We start from the raw sequence: 11,670 nt of genomic DNA, 5'->3' as shown, positions 1-11,670 counted from the left end.
TGTTCCCCAAACACCCCTTTGTCCCAAATTTCACCATCCCAGTTCCCATTTCAGGGTCACCGAGCTGCCCAGGGGATTTTCCTTCCCCTCCCTCCCAACCAGACACTGCCAGCTCCACATCTCTCACTTTCTGCCTCCAAGGGATTTTTTTTCCCCACCTTCCCAGCCCTCCCCATCAGCAGTTCCTCTCTCAGCAAACACTCCAGCCTCCCTGCCAGCTTTTCCCCTCGTTCCCTGCCAGCCCCAGCAGCAGTTTGGTCTCAGCTGCTGCAATCCCACGGATGGCAACACCACTCCAGGCGAAGTTTTTCTCTGCAAAGCCTTGGCTGACGATACTTGCAGGGAGTTCTTTGCCTGCTAAGCTTTGTGTTCCCATCTGCCTGTGCTGATCCTGCTGGAACAACCCGGAATTGCTGCTTGTCAGGGCAGGTTGGAGCTCCAGCCCTCCTCCTTCCCTGCTCTCTGTGCCACCCCAGCTCAGCGTTTGGCCAATTCCTCATCACAGGGACCAAGCCGAGGTCTAATTAATGCAATCAGATGGGGAAAAGTCCTAAATCTGCTCAGATGTGGCAATTTGATCACTTCTCCAACGCTGTCACAGTAAAACTGACAGCAAGGAATAAAACAGTTGCGTCTCTGGCATTTTTTATTACTTGTAATGTGCTGTCTTTTTCTCTTTTTTTCCTTCTTTTTTCTTTTTTCTTTTTTTTTTTTTTTTTTTTTGTTACTGGAAATTTAAATTATAATGGTATGCCTCACTTAAAGAAAGTATCCATAGCAACAGGAACATCTAAATTATTGCAGGCTGATCACTTCTCTCCTGGAGTCACATCACATGCCTTTCAAAGACAGTCCCAGAGGTGCAGGATTTTAATAGAATTTTTTTTCCTAACCTTTTTTTTTGCAAATAAACAAGCCAATACACAGCACTTTCTCCATCAATGCACTACCTACAGGAGGATCTAAAGTGACTAAGTGCCAGCTCAGTTTGCTACTCCAGGCTTGCTCTGGAATCTGAGACTTTCCCCTCTGAGTCAGTGGTTATTTCGTGGGAAACTGGAGAATTCCTGTCCAGTTCAGCTGCTGGAAATTCCCTTGGATCAGGGGAAAGCAGCAGGGGAAGATCACTGATCCTGCAGCATCAGGAATGGGCTAGTTTGGCTTCAAGCTGGCTGTGGTTTTATTTGTATTTTAGTCTTACCTAGCTGACAGGACAAAGGGGAATGGGTTACAACTCACGGGAAGTGAGTTTAGATGAAATATTAGGGAGAAATTCCTTCCTGGGAGGGTGGGGAGGCCCTGGCACAGAGGAGCTCAGGATGCTCCTGGATCTCTGGAGGTGTCCAAGGCCAGGCTGGAGCACCGTGGCACAGTGCAAGTGTCCCTGCCCATGGCAGGGGTGGCACTGGATGGCATTTAGGGTCCTTTCCAACCCAAACCACTCCAGGATTCCATGATCCCCCAGAAAACAACTTCAGCAGCTGCTTGGCATTTTAAAGTGAGAGAACCCAGATATTCTGCTCCCACCATCTGTGACTTTTGGGCTGAAGCAGCCTCAGCTTCCCACCTTTAAAAAATTCCTTCACTTTAATCCTGGAAAAAGCCCGAGTGATGCACGCATGGAGCTGTCAAACGTGAGAAACAAACACGCTGGGAGAGATGGAAAGGCTTGTTTTTTTAATTCCAATCTCAATTATAGGAATCAAATGCGTCATGTGGATCAATAGCAGGTTGGGATTGCTCAGGCAGGAAGAGTTTCTCTATAAAAAGCTGCAGCTGAGAGCCTCGTGGATTATTGTGAGCGCAGCGATGACAGTGAGCCATGTTTGCAGCTTTCCTCGGACAGCTCAGGGGGAGAACAAAGCTTTAATCAGTGTTCTGGGTGTAGGAACAGCATCCTGATCCAGCCCTGTGCTGCCTGATCTCACCGTGGGCAGCAGCAGCAGGGATTTGCTCCTGTGGCCTTTGATTCCCACTGTATCATGTCCTGCACGGCTGGGATTTCAGCAGGATCTATTCCCAGAGAACCTGCAAATTACAGGTGATGAGGAATTACAGCCTTTGGAAATATAAAATATTACTGATCACTTAACCTTTGTAGGGCTGATGTGCAGAGAAGTGGCTGAGCTCATCCAGCCCGAAGGAAAATGCTAAAATCTGGGCAAATGTCAGAGTTCTTTGGCTGGTTTGGTTGTAAGGAAAGGTCGAGGAGGCTCCATGGAAAAGGAAAAGGCTGCAGGTTTTGGGAATGGGGCTGGGAGGGTGACAGCAGCAGTGACAGGAACCAGGTGCTTCTCTGTCAGATCAGCTTGGCTTCACATGTGAGTTAAAAACAGAGCTCAGGAGGTGGGTGGCTGAGGAGGGCTGAGGATGATGGAAAAAATCTGCTGGACCGGCAGATCCAGCTCAGGGCTGGAAATCACCCTCTGCAGCTCCTGTGAAATCACCTCTGCACAAAGAGCTCCAGCAGGAACCTGTAATTTCGTGGTTGGTGCAGGAGCCAGGGGATGATCCAGCTGACTGTGGCAGAGCTTTATTACAGCTGGAGTCAGGAATGTTTCCTGGATGTTGAGCATGGCTCACCCCAAATCCCCAGCCCTGCCCAGCCCTGCCCTGCCGAACCTGAGCTGCTCCTGCCCAGCCCAGCTCCTCCCAGCTGCTGGCCATCAGAGCAGCTTTGCCTCCACAGCTGGAGCCTTTAGACCCACAGCTTCCCCAAATCCACCTTCTCAGCTCTCAGAGGAACAGAGGAAACCCCAAAGCTGTGACTGCAGGTTCTGGAGAGGATTTGTCCCCCACGGTATGTCTGTGGGGTGTGGCTGTGCTGTGCTGTGCTCTTATGGGGGTTTGCTTCTCAAATGGGGCAGATTTGATCCTCCATGTCTATGTTTGAGGCTTTGATGGATCCATGAGAGTTTGGGAGGTAAAAGGTGGTTGTGTGTGAGAAGAGCCACTGCTGGCCAGGCAGGAGCTTTGCTTTTAGGGGAGCTGAGAGGCTGAAGTCTGTTTTTTCATGCTGTTTAAACCTCGTGATGCAGCCGATGGCTGGTGGTGTAAATCAAGATTAAATTGGGGAAGGTCTGGCAGAATCTGGGTCACCTGCTCCTCTGTGGTCTCCCGTTTATATTTGGGGCTGGCCTGACTCACGGCTGCGGAGTGTGATGGATGGGAGAGCTGGGAGAGCTCCTGGAGCAGCTATTTTGGGGCTGCAGCCAGGTGGGAACACAGAGCCACTTCCCAGCCCTGCTGTGCTTCAGAGCAGCTTCATGCCTCTCCAGTTGTGCTTTCTGGGGCTCTGAGTGGGGATGGGATGGGATGGGATGGGATGGGCTGGGATGGGATGGGGGAGCAGTGGCTGGAGTTGCTCTCTGCAGTCCCAGGCGTTCCCTGTCTCATTCCCCGTCCTGCATGAGGAGATGCAATAGTGACATTTCCAAATTCCATCCTTTCCTTCCCCACCTGACACTGCAGGTGAATTAAAAGGATTGTTCTCTGGGAGCTAAATGGGGCAGAGGAGAGGTTTGGGTTTTGGCTGAGTGACCAAGAAACCCTCCTGTCCCCCTGCAGCAGGGGCTGTGCTGACCCAGTGCCACCAGTAAAGAGCCACAACCAGGTACTGGGTGACACTGGGACAGGAAATTCCTCAGTCAGGGGTGTGCAGAGCCCTCCCCTCGCTGGGGCTGTGGCACTGAGGCTGTGGTTGTGTCACAGGTTGTGTCACAGGACGTGAGCACCATGGGACAGCAGCCTGGCAGAGTGACAACCATTCGGAGCAGAGCTCCCCAGGCTGTGGTTAAATATAGAGCAGACAGTGATTCATCCCAGCCAGGTTTGCACTGACCTGTTTCTCGGGTCGGGATGGATGAACTTCACCCTCAAGGTGACTTCAAAGTGATTTTGGGCTGCTCTGAGCTCTCCTCATGTCAGTGTTTGCTCAGCAGGAGCAGCTGGAGGGGTTTGGCCTCACAGGGGGATTTGGGCACTCAGGGAAAAGCTGATTTTTAAAAAAGAGCAACAATCCTCCCTTCAGGGGGGAAAAATAACCTGCAGAACAGTCCTGTGACAGCAGCAAAGTGCAGGTTCTTCTTTTATAGCTTTAGCTGTTGCCTTCCCATGATAATTTAATATCTCCACCCCAGTTCCTGGTCTGGATGGCAGTGGTGTGACACAGGAACTCCCACCCTGGACAGGCTGACCTCCACTCTGTTGTCCTGATCTGCTTAATGGCTGCAGAGAGAAAAGGGTAATTCTGTAATTTGGCAAAGCAATGCCCAGCCAAGCACTTCAACAACTTTGACTCCTCTCCACGGGGAATAGAAATAAATTTAGCTGGAATATCTGCCCCATTAACCTTCTCTTTCCTCCTTCCCTACACACTGCTGGCCTCTTTAGATGTTTAAATTCTGCTCACCTTGCCAGGCCCTGGGAGGAACTCCACCTGCCAGGGATCCATGCAAAAACAAAAAATAACTGATCCCAAAGGATAACCTGGATCAGCACAGCAAGGGTTTGGGGACACCTGAGAGGTGCCAATAAAACACTCAGGGGATAAATCTCCACAGAAGAATCTTCTGAGCTGCTCCAGCTGATTTCAGCCCGTGAGATTGGCTTTTCACTGCAGCACACAGTTTATAGGACTTTTAGCTCTCTGGAAATGCTTCTTTTTCCCCCTATAATGGAAATATTTGTGTTATCCCATCCAAATGCTCTGAGGTGTTCTTACTCCTCTTAGCCTGGCTCACAACAGCCTGGTTCACAGGCAGGGAAGTGGAAGGGAAATGAGGCTCTGAGAGAAAGGGGAAAATATTTTTCCCTCTAAGATGGATCTGACTTTTGGCTCAGTGAGGAACTCTGCAGCCACCTCAGGTCTCTCTGCAGCTCTTCAGCAGCACAGGAAATGATTGAGAGGGGCTGCAGGTTCGACCCAGTGAGTTTATCAAGGGTTTCCTAAATGCAATTAAAGGCAGCAGGGTTGGGCAGTAAGTTATCCTCTCTGGGGACAAATGGCCACAGAACTCATGGAGTTATCATTTGCCATTAAGCCTAATAGCTCTGATTGATAATCTGACCCAAAAGGGTTTTATGCTCTCCTCTGGTGGTGAAAAAACCCAAACCTGTGGCAGCTGCTTTGATAAGGTTTTTTGCAATGTCCATAAACTGCTGGGGTTTAGTCTTTGATTTGTCTCCTAAAAACAAATCTCTGTGCAGCTCTCCACATGGTTTATAGGAAATTGGGTTTTTCCCCCCAGTATTTTTAATAGATTGTGACAGAGCAGTGAATTAACCCCAGGGGTCTGCTAACCACAAGTTGGAAACGTGTCCTAAATTATTGTAGCACTTATCTATTAGTCCAGAATTCACACACTAATCCTCATCTGAAACTGTCCCTGTTGGGCAACATCCTGCTCAGACCTGAGCAGAGCTGCAAAGTGCTCCAGCCCTGCTGAAATCAGGGACAATCGTGAACCAGGAGCAGCCCAGGCAGACCTAATAGATATTTTTTTTACCTAAAAAATAGATATTTTTACATATATATTTTATATATATATATAGACATATATTCTTTGGGTTCTGCCATGTGTTTTGGCAAAAAAAAAAATTTGTATATATATATAATTTTTTTTTAATTTTTTTTTTTGCCCTCTGTTCTGTGGACAGCAAATAGGATGAGCAGAAAGGCTTCTCCTCCCCTTCTCCCACAGCAGGATTGATCTCCCCCCAGCATTTGGAGATGTTGGTCACTATTTTCTGGCTGGCCTTGAAACCCACTTGCAACAAGCAGCAGCAAGATATATTTGTGTGATGAAAGAATGTTTTTTTTGTGAAATATGTATTTGTTTCAACATCCTTGGAGTAAAGTGAGCCCTGGGAGGAGAGCAGAGATTATCCCTCTGGGGGAGAGCAGGATGGCTGCTCTGCACTGAGGATGGGCTGTGCAGATGGTCACCAAATCAGCTGAAATTCAACCTTTGGGAGATTTATTCGCCTTAAAAACTAAACCAGTCCTTAATGAGCTCCACAAAGGCCAGCAGTTTCCAAAGGCATTGGTCTGGTTGGAAAATTCCTGATTTTTCTCCAGCAGGATCCCCTGGCAATCTCTGGGCTGTGCTTGGTCCCCACCAAGGCTGAGGACATTGTCACCTCCTGGGCTCCTTCCCAACACTTCAGGGCTCTGCAGACTTTTTAGGAAATGTTCAATAACCAGATTTTACCCGAAAAAGAGAGAGAAATAAACAACTCCTGCCACAGACAGCAAGTGATTCATCCCCAGGAGCCATCAGGACCAAATTCACTTTGGATTGACTCCAGAGGCTTCTTGGACTCAAACCAAATATTTAAGTTTGGTTAAAGGTTCTTGGGATTTCTTAATTCTTCTGTTTGTCCAAACCTGGGTTTGTTTCACCAAGTTCATCCCTGATTTTCCTTTGGGTCTGATTTGCCTGAGCTGCATTTCCTGACCAGTGAAGTCTTTGGCTGAAAATTATTCTTAGACCTTTCCCACCTGGGACCTTATTTCTGAAGCCATCGAAAATAGGCTGTTGCTCCACATTCACAAGAGCAAATTCGTGGCATTCTTGTGGCCCTTACCTCATTTAAGCAGGGGAAAATGGAACACAGACCTTCTGATGATGCTGATTTTAATGAGAAAAGGAAAAAAAGGGAAAAAAGCTGCAGCCTGCTCCATTAGTCACCTGGTGTTACAGGAAAATAATAAACTAGAAATGTTCCTGCTCTCTCCTCCATGCACCTTATGTTGTGTTCCTGCTTTTGTACTATTTTTTCAGCGTGTTTGATATTTTCCCTGGCGCACAGGAGGCGAGATTGCCGAGCTGCAGACCTTTACAATAATTAAGCAAAGATTCCTCCTCTTGTGAGAGCTCATTCCTCCACAATTCTGGTGTGAGGGACTCAGAACAGGTTGTCATCTCAGATGTGAGTGGTTTTTCTCCCCTCTCCTGGGATGGAACACAAGTCTGGCTGGGTTTAGATCGTGCAAATGTGTCTCTCCTGCCTGCAGAGAACTGTTGGCACTCTCAGCAAGGCTCCTGTGCATCCCTGAGTGTGACTCTTAATTCAGATAATTAGTGTCTTGTATGGAGGAATGTGGAGTTAAAAGCAAAGCACATCAGTGGGTGATGATGATAACCCTGAATGCAGAGCTTTGGGGCTAAATATCCCATTTTCTGTGGTTTGGATGTGGCATTTCTGTAGCTTCAGGTGAGGCAGCTGCTTTCTCTGCACTGCCCATTCCCTCCTGACTGGCAGAGAGAGGGGATTTAGGAACCCCTTCTTTTGGCAGGTTTAAAATTCTCTAAATGAAATCATGGCAAACCCCACTTGTGTATCCATTTATCCATTTCTGTGACTTCCAGCCTGCTAATGTGACTTCCATCCTTGGAAGCACAGGATGGCCAAGAGATGTTGATGGGATCCTTTGGAGGACAAAGCCTGCTCCAAGGAACATCTTTCTACACCTTTATCCTTCTCCTGCCTTCCTTTCCCACACCACGAGCAGGTTGTGTTGGCTGAATTCCCCAGGGTTCTCTATCCACCCTGCCCAGGTGGATAATAATCCAACCCATGGTTGGATTACTGATCCAATTCAGCCTCTCAGGTCTTTCCTTGGAATAATTCCTCCCCAAACACTCCCGATAATCCACCAGCACATGGTTTCTGTGACCAGCTCTGCTCCTCACTCTCTGCTCCTTAAGGAACTGGAGGCAGCAGCGCTCAGCAATCCATGCTCAGCGAGCAGATAACGAGCTCCCGTAATTACCCAGCTTCTCAGCAGCCTCCTGTCCTCTGCTCGTATTTCTACAGCCTTAAAATAATCGATAGCACAGCGATTTCTCCTGTCCTGAGTCATTACAGGCCGTCAGGGGCTGTTCTGCTCGTTCTCCCTTGCTGGGAGAAGTTTGGGGCTGCTGTTTGCATTATGGTTTAACTGTCTGGGTTTCCCCTGCTCTGACCCCTGGCAGATAAAGGCAGGGCAGCTGCAGTGGGTCTGAGACATCAAATAAAACCAACCAGCAGCAGGAACAGCAGCCTGGGAACCGGGAGGTGCTTTGGGAAACCTCCCCAGAGCATTCCCCGCCGGAGCGCAGGTGAAGAGGAGCCGGGTGGGCACAGCCAGGATCCATCCCGCAGCACAGCTTTGCTCCCAGCGGAATGCTGAGATCTGCAGAGACACAGAGCTGAGCCGCAAATTGGCCCTGCGGAGTGTCAGAAATGTTCCAGCGCCGCGCAGGGAGACAACTCCTTGTTCTGTCAGCGCCGTGCTTGTTCCCCGGGAGGGAAAGGATCCCTTCCCTTTCAGGGCTGGCATTCCCAGCAGCTTTTGTTGTCACTGCCTGCACTTTGTAGTAGCTATCAACAGAGTTTAGGCGCTGCTTTACATGCTGGGGCTGCCCTGCTTTTGGGATGCATTCAGAGGTACAGTGCCTTTCCACTACAATGGAACAACGCTGGGTGGTTGGGTTGATTCTCCTTTAGTTTCCTTTTCCTTCTTCCTTTTCCCTCCCCTTCTTTCTTTCCTTTCCCTTCATTTCACTCCCTCCCTCCCTTCCTTTTCCCTACCTCCTTTTTTCTTTCCCTCCCTCTCTTTCTCTTCCTTCCTTTCCCTTCACTCTCCCTACTCTCCCTACTCTCTCTTCTCCCTTTCCCTTCTGCCTTCCCATTCCCATCCCCATTTCACGTTGGCTCTTTCCCTGCTGCCTCTGCCACAGATCCTCTCTCCCATCTGCCTGCTCCATCCTCTCACGGCTGTGATGCCCAAAAATCCCCGGCTGGAGCGATTCCGAGAGCCAGAGAGAGCTTTCTGGAGTGCTATTCCAGCCCTGGGATTCATGCTGGCTGCTCCTGCAGCCACAACCAGGAGCATTTTCTGCAACAAGAGAGGAATAAACATCGAGGCTCTTTAAAAGATAGTCTGGAGGCTCGAGTGCAATAATTGGGCCAAACTCCATTGCCCTGAGTGTTATCTATCACTCTGTAGTTTGCTTCCTCACAGAAAGGTGGATATTAAATTCTATTTTTCTTACGCCCATAAAAAAAAAAAAGTAATTTTCTCTAAATTATTCCTTCCAGACCTGCTAAAAACCAAGAATCATAATGCAGCAGGACCCCCATTTCCCCAGTAATTACACTCTGCCTCCTAACTCCTTCAACACCAATTTCTCAATTTATTTGGCTTCCGTCTGGAGCTGCAGTCACAGGCAGAGCCGGGCTCTGTCTTATTATTGCACAGACAAAATTGTTTTTAAAATGTAATTAAACATTTACCTTGAAGACAATGCTTTGTCTTCTTTAAGAAGCATAATATCTTAATTTAACCTAATCTAGAAAACCTTCAATTTACAAGCTTTTACCTCCAAGACAATGTTACGCTAAACACAAAGCAAAACAAAAAGATTTTCTAATTTAACCTAATTAAAAGATAAGCCTCCAACTTTTCCACTGCTGCTGCCTGGAATGAGGAGTGAGGCGAAGCCCTTTGGGTTCCTCTGAAATGTCTATTTTATCATCCCTCTGGTTTGGTCTGTGCTGTCGATTTTTATTTATTATCCTCCTAGATGCCCCCAAATCCTCTTAGGAAGCGGAGCTGTCTAACCTTTCCCATCCTGGGGTCATCCCTAAGAAGATCAAGGGACCACCACGGGAACAGCACAGAGCTGTGGTTTGGTGACGTTTTGTTCGGTTGGTTTGGGTTGTTTTTTTTAATAAGGATGAGACAAAATGCAGTCAGCCTGCTGTGTGAGGTTTCCCCAGGGAAGAGGAGATTTAAGGAAGGTGAAGGATTATTTCTGCCCAGTCTGAGGTGAGGTGTGGGGAGGAGGGATGCGGGAGCTCACAGAGCGATGGTCCCTTGGCTGGTGCTGTCCCTGGGGGCTGCCCGAGGGAAATCCCTGCCAAAACCCATCCGTGCTCAAAATAATGGAGCTGGCAGCTGGCTCACAGGGTTCTCCCCTTCTCCTGAGCACAACCAAAGCCTCCTTTGCAAGCTGCTCCCCCGGGCTGCGAGGAGCCTGTGGAGCATCTGCCGTGCCCTGGCAGGGCCGGTGCCACCCTGCCAGGATGGAGCAGCACAGCCCCTGCCTCCTGTCCCTCCTGGAGCAGCACAATCCCTGCCTCCTCTCCCTCCTGGAGCAGCACAACCCCTGCTTTCTCTCCCTCCCGGAGCAGCCACAGGGCAGGGAAGGGAGAGCAGCTGTGCTGAGTTTTCCTGCAGCAGCTCCTCCGGAGCAGAGCATGCCGTGGTTCAGCCTTGGTGCCCAGATTGCCTTGTGCCCAACCTTCCTGAGAGCCACGGGGGATGGAGGAAAGAGCCATTTCAAACCCAAATCATCAAGATGCAGTTCACCTCGGAGGGTGGCAGCCTTCAAGGTCTGCCGGGCAGCCGCTGGAGCGAAGAGCATCAGGGTTTTTTGGGTTTATTTGGGCTAAACCCACAGCGGTTGTGGAGGTGTGGGGAAGGTGATGTAGGACAATCGCCGGCCTGGGGTCAAGGGCAGCTCCACAATCCTGTTGTGCCGCCTGGTTTATATCCCTGAAAGCTCTTTTCCCGGGAAAATGACAATGTAGCTGTGTGTGAGTGTCAGTGAGCAGCAGGAGCGTGGGGCTGCAGCAATCAGCTCAGGTGTCTGTGCCCCGCCGTGCTGGTGGCTGTGCGGGAGGCTGAGCACACACTGAGCACAGCAAACACCAGGTGATTCCTGTCCTCGCAGCTCCAGCTCCTTTCCAGCCTACAAAATGTTCCCTTTTAGCTCGTCCAGGTTTAGTCACAGCCATTCTCCGGTGGCTGTGTTTACCCTTTCCTCATCCTGCCCCTCTCCACCCAGCCGGTTATTCCTGAGCGGTTTCAGATGCCTCTAGCTTTGGGCGATGCCCTTTTCCCCCTTTCATTCTGCAGGTTTGAGGGTGTTTTTTGTAATATTTATGGGCAGAAACTTTGATTCATTGTCTTTCGCTCTGGTACAGTGTTACCTCGCAGGGCCACTCTCGTATTTATTAGGTGGTATGTTGAAGGTTAAGGTGTGGATTTAAGGACTGGGGATTAAGATGTGTTTCATGGCACTTGAACGTGGGCTCACATAAATTAAAGGGGTTCCCAAGACGTCTCCAGCCCCTCTCTGAGGCCGCTGCTCCCCTCCTCGTGCCAGGCAGCGAGGCAATGCTCCCAGGGCCATGACACCCGCAGGGTACGGAGCCCCTCTGGAGATCTGGGGGTAAATCGGTCCCTCACAGCCCTCACGCTGCCTGAAGCGCAGACACGGCGGCAATGGCTCCTCCCGCCCCTGCCGAGCCCTCACAGCCTCTGGAGCCGCCGCGCCCCCGCAGGCCCTTTTTAAACTAGCGGCGCCCCCCCTCCGCCAATCGCAGCGCGGACGGGGCGTTCCTCGCAGCCAATGGGAGACGGCGGCTGGGGAAAGGGGCGTGGCCAGGCGCTACAGAGCTCGAGCCGGGCAACTGTGGTAAACAAGAAGGCGGGGCCTACTGCTTTCCTAGCGCGGGCAGCAGCCAATGGGTGAGGCAGAGGGTGGCCAGACAGCCAATAGCGAGCGAGGGCGGGCACAGCCAGGCGCGCTGATTGGCTGTGGGGGCGGCGGAGTGACCGTTGGCGGGAGGGGCGGGGCGGGGGCGCGGCGGGGCGGGGCCGGGGCTGTCGCAGTG

Source organism: Lichenostomus cassidix, chromosome 23 (genome assembly GCF_008360975.1).
Source record: "Lichenostomus cassidix isolate B80296 chromosome 23, HeHo_3.0, whole genome shotgun sequence".
Lineage (NCBI taxonomy): Eukaryota > Metazoa > Chordata > Aves > Passeriformes > Meliphagidae > Lichenostomus > Lichenostomus cassidix.
Note: the sequence above shows the minus strand (reverse complement) of the source record.